This window comes from Mastomys coucha, unplaced genomic scaffold (assembly GCF_008632895.1).
Source record: "Mastomys coucha isolate ucsf_1 unplaced genomic scaffold, UCSF_Mcou_1 pScaffold9, whole genome shotgun sequence".
In the NCBI taxonomy this organism is placed as follows: domain Eukaryota; kingdom Metazoa; phylum Chordata; class Mammalia; order Rodentia; family Muridae; genus Mastomys; species Mastomys coucha.
The window spans coordinates 19,110,809-19,119,272 of NW_022196915.1; the positions used below are offsets into that span (position 1 = coordinate 19,110,809).

At 44.2% G+C, this 8,464-nt stretch overlaps 1 pseudogene; it reads right to left on the minus strand.

Annotated features, from left to right (window-relative positions):
- The window catches only part of LOC116084277, a 7,258-nt pseudogene extending 2,104 nt beyond the window's left edge, over positions 1–5,154 (minus strand).
- Positions 5,155–8,464: the final 3,310 nt, after the last annotated feature.

An 8,464-nucleotide genomic window follows, 5' to 3' on the forward strand; every position in this document is an offset into this window, starting at 1 on the left:
TTTTTTTTTTTTTGAGACAGGGACTCTTGTCAAGTTTGTAGGCTTCCTGAGTGCCGAGATTACGTATGTAACACCATTCTTATTTAGACAGTTGCACTTGCTTCCAGAAACACACTCCCTCAGAGCTTCTTGGAATACAGGAGGGCTGCTGAGGAGACATGGACCCCCAGGCTTGCTTTAGTATCCATCCCGACTCCCTTCCCACTGTAGTGAAGAGCACCCAGGAGGCTGTCATTTTCTATCACTTCCTCTTCGCTGAGACCAGTGTGCTCGGGAACCACACACACCTATGCATATGGGCTGCTCCTGTTTCATGGCTTCTGGGAGTACACAGCCCTGCCAGGCTGCAGCCTTATATTTTCCTAGCTTTGTGATGTCAAAGATGACTCATTAGGTAGATGCTAGCTTTACTGATTAATCTTACTTATGCATGTCGTATTTTCCCTGAAATCTTGCTGGGAGCACTCGTTTTGCTACTAGGAACAAAATCACAAGCAGGTCCCTGGAGCGTTGCATACTGCCGACTCCATCTCTTTGGTCCTCCACATTAATTTACTTCAAATGACACCAAGGGGCCAATGTGTTGCGCACACACCTTTGCTTTGATGAAATTTTTTTGCTTTCATTTCTAACCATTTGTATAAAAAGCTCCAGTTTCAGCTTGTTTATACATTTTGGACAGGGAATTGAACTCTTCCAAACCACTCCCAAATTGCTCCCACTCAGAAAACTTGCTGAGGCTGGTTTTTTCTCTGCTGGACCAAAAGCTTCTGTTCTTTTTATCGGTCAGAAAACAACACACACCACACAGGCTGTGATTCCCAATTTTCATCCCCACATAAGGCTTTGAATCAGTGGCTCTCAACCTTCCTAATGCTGCAGCCCTTTAGTACAGTTCCTCATATCGTGCTGACCCCTAACCATAAAATTGTTTTGTTGCCATTTCATAATTTTAAGGCAAATATCTGACACATAAGACATCTGTTATGTGACTTCCTGTAAAAGAGTTGCTTGACCCCCCAAAAAGGTCATGACTCATATGCTGAGAAACTCCACTTTAAATATTTTAGTAAAACTGTGCTCCTTGGGATGAGTTGTTTGAGAAGACTTCAAATCCTTTCCTCCAATATTGGTGATGCAGTTGGGGTTTTCCCTGGCCTGTTGCTGGAGTCTGTACCCCATCCCCTGCTTCCAACCTGTGTTCCTTCCACAAGGACTCATGGACTAGAACAGCCAGCTACAAATAGAAATGTTATATTTCTCCAGTGAGACATGTCAAAGGGTGACTTTTGAGGAAAAAACTATCATGTCTAGACAGTAAACTATTCTGGAGAGGAAGATAGGCCAAGAGAGCAGTAGCTACTGGCCAGGAAGCGCAAAGGATGCAGGGAGACATTGAACGAACCAGGGAAGCCATGAGGTGGATAAGTAAGGACGAGGCCCCCTTTCCTAGAGGATGGAGTCAGAGTATGTGCCACCTGGGCTGGACTCTGGAGGCCACACCCAGAGTGTGTCAGCTTTCCAGAGAATGGGCGGCCAAGGTCCTTTCTTGGCCACCCCTGGGGATTCTAGTTCTAGTGGCCTGAGGGAGGATGGGAATATCTTTTGATAGTAGCAATTAATAACAGCTGAGATTTTACAATAGCTTTATACCAACCATTGCCTTAAGAATTCATATCGAGGTGGTCCCTGATTTAGTGATTTTCAACTTTATACCTGTGCAAAAGCAACTAAATTATACTTCAGATTTGGATGCTGACTTTTTCTGGAGCTCAATGTACACAGTACTGTATTTTTGTACTGTCTGGGCTATAGCTGCCGGTCTTCATTGCATGAGTAAACCACTGACACTGTTCAGTACACTCAGTCACTCAGCTAGGACGTCCTTCCAGTATGTTAGCTGTGCTAAGGACGTTCAACTTGTGATGTTTTCTATTTGTGATGGGTTTTTGATACAACCTCATCAGCAGTGAAGGGGGCTTGTGGCAGGCTTGTTAACATGACTGTTAACTAGTTAACTTGATTAGTTAACAGACTTCAGAAGTAAGCTCTTGGGAGCTCAAGTGTCTTCCTCTTGGACCCTTTAGGGCAATGGTGATGACTGTGATGTAAGATGGTCCTCAAAGAAGAAGAAGCAGCTTTCCTGTATTTTGCATTTCTTAAGACTTTACCCTATGCCGGCTTGCATCTCCTGCATATAGCTGCTAGATAAAGAAAGCAACGCATTGTGCTGACTTTAAAGACAAAGACCAGAGAGATGTCTAGTGCCCTCCATTGGGAAATTTGTAACTCTACACTCTCTGCTGTGACACTGACATACTTATCTTTGTCAAATTCTTTATTCTAAAGCATATTTTTAAATTATGCACAATATGATAGGCACCTCCCTGAGAAAGTAACAGATGCTAGCTGTAAAAATGATCCTGTGATCACGTAAATTTAGAATATCTTGGAACGGTGTTACCAAGGGAAGCTGTGCTACGGCAGGATTTGAAGACATCTACCATGTGCAGCTCATGGAAAATCCTGAAAGGGGTTTATAGAACGGTAGTCCCAAGGACCCTGCTTATCCCACCATTTATTTTCTTTAAAAAAGTTAAATTGATTTAAATTGGTAAGACAAAATGAAAAATTTGGTCATCCTGTTTCTTTTTTCTGAATTTTTATTTTAAAAATATTTTTGACTAGCATGTATTCATTGTACATGGGTTTCAGAGGGACATTTTAATGTAAATATACAGCTGTATAGAATGAGCTTTGGCATCTCTGCCTTTCCCTTTTTCTCCTCTGTTAGTCCCCTTTGTTCCCCAGCATAGTTTTGCTTCTACTTTGATGACAAATATACACACATGTTATCTCATATCTATATACTTCACAATTAAGAAAAATACATTATTTGCCTCTCTGAAACTGATTTAACTCATTTAAAATTATCTCCAGTTGAATTCAGAGTACTCTTCTTTATGATTGAACAAGAATCACACTGTATACAAACCACATTTTCTTTTCTTTCAAAAAATCTTTTTAAAAAGATTGTGTGTGTGTGTGTGTGTGTGTGTGTGTGTGTGTGTGTGTGTCTGTGTGTCTGTCTGTATGTATGTATGTCTGTCTGTGTGCTGTTGGGACAGGAAGGGCTCTTTACTGTTAAACCATTTCTCCAGCTCTATTTGATATGATTATAAGCTTCTAATTTTTATAGAATTTTACTTAATATACAAATTTTAAGCTCAGAGTTAAAGATAAGACCCAGTGGTTGAGTACTTAGCTTGTGTGAAAGCCTGGGTTTGATTCTTGGTGCTACAAAACAAACAAACTCACAAACAAAGAAGGTCAATGGAAATAGAAGAAAGACAGGAAACTCAGCATTGTCTGCACTGATATAATATGCTGGAAAGTGCTCTTGGTTTACAAAGTGAGACCCCCCAGGCATTCTTCCCTGGGCCGATTTAATTCATTCAGGGTACTCATAAGTAACAAGACAACTTGTCTACCAGTGGGGCAAAGCTGAGGGGAGGACAGCCACAGGTACCTGGAGAGGCTGCAGGGCCAGGAATAGTGATCTGGCCCAAGGGCACATGTAGCCAGTGGTCTGGAGCCCAGAGGTTGTGATCTCAGGCAGGATGCCAGGGGAGTCACCACCTAGCGCCCAGTGCATGCTTTTCAGCTGCCACTTGCTGTGACTCCCTATGTAGAGCTGGTGCAGCCACGTGGACAGGATGAGGTTGCAATCCAATATGTGCTACCTCTGCATCCGAGAGCTGATGTGAGTGAAACCTGGTAAAAGAAGGCTGTGGGTTGGAGGTGAAATGGGTCTGTTACTCTCTTCCAGTAATGATACATTTCTAGTTCACAAATTTCCTTGGTTGAAAATGGCTTTTCTACTTTCCTTTTGGTCAACCATCCAAGGTGGCCTGAAGTTCCACACACAGTTCCTCAGGTTCCTTAGCATATTCTGGAAGCGTCCTTTCTTTCTCTTGGTTGGAGGCTTGGTGGCTGCTCTCTAATTCAACCTTGTCTTTATTCAATAAGCTGACTTTCAGGTTGGCAGTGTTGTTAGTGATGATAAAATGTGAGTCACTGAGGCGTTCCCATTTCAGGATGAAGCAATCTCAACTGGCTGCATTGTGCTTCATTTTTCTTGCACTGACTGATTAGACAGGTTCTCCGGATTATGCATTTCCAAGAGTCTTTGCTTCCATGTAGTCCACAGGTAGATCTCCTAAAGGAAACTACATCACATTTTTAACTATCCATTCTTTTAAAACTCTTATTATTTTATGTGTATAGGTGTCTTAACTCAGGCATGCCTGTATACCACATGAATGTCTAGTGCCCACGGAGGTCAGAAGGGGGCATCAGATCCCCTGGAAATGAGCTACAAATGGTTGTGAACTGCCTTGTGAGGGTTGGGATTTAAACCCTGGTCTTTGGAAGAGCAGTCAGTGCTCTTAACTGCTTACTTGTCTCTCCAGCTTCTCCTCCTACATTCTTTGGCTGATGAATGTGAGGTTGGGTTTCTCTTTGAGCACATTTGAACACTACCAAGAGAAAATGAGAAGTATAGCTTTGCTCTGTTGTGATCATAAAAAGATAAAGGAATATTAAGATATGTTCTATCAGGATTGGGGGAAAGGGGTGCCTCGACGGGTCCATGCCAAGGCATCCCTTCCCCCTGAGGGACCTCATGCCATACCACACAATGGTATAGCATAGAATAGAATTTATTTAGGGCATGGGCAGGAGTGTTAAGAGAGTAGTAGAGGCAGAGAAAGGCAGACAGAAGGAGAGATTAGAGGAGAAGAGGCCAGCCATGACCACGTGGAAAGAGGGGGGAAGGGAATGGGGAGAGAGGGGGAGGAAGAGGGCAAGAGGCAAGAGAGTAAGAGAGGCAAGAGAGCGAGGAGGGGGCAAGCAGCCCCTTTAATAGTGGGCCAGGCTTGCCTGGCTGCTTCCAGGTAACTGTGGGGTGGAGTCCAGACAGAATGCCAATATTATCTCAAGTCCAGGCACTTACTACACCCAGGACAGCTCCAGAGAAGCAACCTTCAGGTGTTCCCATCTCCTCACAGACACAGACTTCTGGACCTGTTCCTTCTGACCTATCCTCAGATGGCTCCACAGACCCTAGACAGCAAGGAGGCAGCCAATCCTCCTAAGACTGGACAAACATCCCCCATACCCATTCCTCTGGGTTCCCCAGAGACATGTTGTCCCCAATATCATGATGACCCAATTCCTACGTTGCCATCACCTTTTTCTAATTTTTTCTTTTTTAACTAAACCAAAAGGGGGAAATGTTAGAATTCTGTCTGGACTCCACCCCCACAGTTACCTGGCAGCAGCCAGGTATGCTCCCCACAGTTACCTGGCAACAGCCAGGTAGGCCTGGCCCACTATTAAAGGGGCTGCTTGCCCCCTCCTCTCTCTCTTGCCTCTCTTACTCTCTTGCCTCTTGACCCCTTGCTCCCCCCCCCCTCTCTCCACGTGGTCATGGCCGCCTCTACTGCTCTACTCTCCTTCTCTCTGCCTTTCTCTGCCTCTGCTACCCTCTTAACTCCCCTCCCCATGCCCTGAATAAACTCTATTCTATACTATACCGGCATGTGGCTGGTCCCTCAGGGGGAAGGGATGCCTTGGCATGGGCTCACTGAGACATTCCTTTCCCCTATACCTCACCACACACCCATAGAACATATCTTAATATTTCTCTTTTTATGATCACAACATGCTCTATCTGGAAACCAAAGAGTTTAATAAAATAAATAAAAAGCATAATGATAAATAAAAAATATTTCTTGTAGCTGGACTGATAACATCAAAAGTCAAATACAAAATTAATTAGTTAATTTTGCTGCATTGCTCTTGAAAATTGAACTCTGGCTATAGAAGAATGTGATTCTGGAAACTATGAGGGAACCTTTGGTTACACCTAGAAGCAACTGTCAAGCTTGAACCTCCAGTTGGTTCTGCCACCTGAAAACATGAGTCTGCTTATGTCTCAATCTCCTGTGGTACCTTACTTGAGACAAGTGTGGAAAAACGCAGTTCCCACCCTTCTCAAAACGAAACAACCTGCTTGCTATTGCCACGGGACCCAGAGCTAATGTCACATCTCTGCATGCTCCAGCTGCATGCCCTCTCTGTCCTTAGCTACTGCTCACAGCATTGTAACAATGTATCCGATGGAACAAACCTAGATGGGGAAGGTTTTATTTGGTTCCTGGTTTCGGGGAAGGCATCCTATCACAGCAGGAAATGTATGTCAAGGAAGCTGATTAGGTGATAGTATTAGTTGTGACTGTTTCCATATCCTGCTAAACTAGGAAGCAGGGTCAAGAGTAGCAGGGGGGTCATGTTCTTATCCTCAGGACCCCAAGTCTAGCAACATTCCTCTACCCAAGGTTCTATAAGCTCTCAATACAGTGCCACTATCTGAGAATTCAATGCTTTCAACATGTGAGCCTGTGGGTGGTGTTTTACATTCAAACCACAACACACTCACCCCCAAATAGCTTACACACCAAGAAGAATTCCAAGATTTTGATGGTGTATACAATTAGAGGCCTGGAAAAGGGGTGGCTGGACCTTAAAGATGTTAGACCAAGGAGAGGGACATAGCAGTAGATGAACCCTAATCCATGGATACAGCTGCATGTTAATGTGTGCCATACTATTGGAGAGTCTTCCTAACAGCTTTTCTCTTTAGTTGGCCTACATGGGGACACACTTCCCTTCATTTAAGTAAGATGGATTCTACAGCTTCTCTAGCATGTGATAAAGATGGGAATGCAAAAGCCAGGGAGATAGGATTTATCATGTAAAATTGTAACAACTACCCCTGCTAGTGCTCCCAGTGAAGGCCCCAGAAGACATGTCTCCACAAAGGCATTGATAAAGGCGTTACTAGACATGACACCTGCCCTCCCAAGCAGCTGTGTGTTCCTTCTCTTCGTAGGTCAGCCATATCCACAGGGGATGCTAACACTGTAATGAGCTCTTGATTTTCAACTGCGATGAGAGTCCAGACTAATAGCAGCCAAAAGACCTTTACCGTAAGGGGCAGCATCGATGTATAGGCAGTCAGAATTCCCTGCTCCAGGGAGATCTTCAACAGTGGTTACTTCTTCATGGTATTCCTAGAAATGAAATAGGCAGACATGTTACTATAGTATTATTTGATACATATGATATAAAATATTCTAAGTCCTTTCAGTAAGAATCTGACTGCAGCCACAACTTTTGACACTGTTTCAAGGCAGGCAATTCACAAGCTTTGAGTCTGTTGAATGAAGTATTAAGTGTGTGTGTGTGTGTGTGTGTGTGTCCCCTACATCATTGTCACAAACATGTCCTATAAATCTTATGCTAAGCCTTCTCCAAAAGGTCCTATTTGTTAGAATGGTGGCATTTGAAATGAAGAAATTTCTAGGCCTTCCCAAGATTACTTGATGTCTTAGTTAACGTTTTACTGCTATGAACAGACACCATGACCAAGGCAACTCTTATAAGGACAACATTTCACTGGGGCTGGCGTACAGGTTCAGATGTCCAGTCCATTATCAACAAGGCAGGTATGTGGCAGCACGCAGGCAGATATGGTGCAGAGGAGCCAAGAGTTCTATACCTTCATCTGAAGGCTGCTAGCAGAATACTGACTTCTAGGCAGCTAGGATGAAGGTCTTAAAGCCCATGCCCATAGTGACACACCTACTCCAACAAGGCCACACCTACTCCAACAGGGCCACACTTTTTGTTTGTTTGTTTGTGTTTGTTTTGTTTTTTGAGACAGGGTTTCTCTGTGTAGCCCTGGCTGTCCTGGAACTCACTCTGTAGACCAGGCTGGCCTCGAACTCAGAAATCCACCTGCCTCTGCCTCCCAAGTGCTGGGATTAAAGGCCTGTGTCACCACTGCACAGCAGGGCCACACTTTCTAATAGTGCCACTCCCTGAGCCCAGCATATACAAACCATCACACTAGACATTGATTCTGTGTTGACTCTGATTCTTGGGGACCCAAGATACCAAGTGACCCACCAATTAGACTGTGGTTTTATGGTAATCAGGAGATGAAATCTGAACTCAAGCATGGCTCACAGTGGGGCCGGTGAATCCACAGACACCGATTCTTATATTCTCTCACTTCCTGCATGATAATTGCAATGCATATGTGGAACACATGTGTCTTAGTCAGGGTTTCTATTCCTGCCCAAACATCATGGCCAAGAAGCAAGTTGGGGAGGAAAGGATTTATTAAGCTTACTTCCAAATTGCTGTTGATCACCAGAGGAAGTCAGGACTGGAACTCAAGCAGGTCAGGAAGCAGGAGCTGATGCAGAGGCCATGGAGGGATGTTCCTTACTGTCTTGCTTCCCCTGGCTTGCTCAGTCTGCTCTCTTATAGAACCCAAGACTTCCAGCCCAGGGATGGCACCACCCACAAGGGGCCCTACCCCCTTGATCACTAA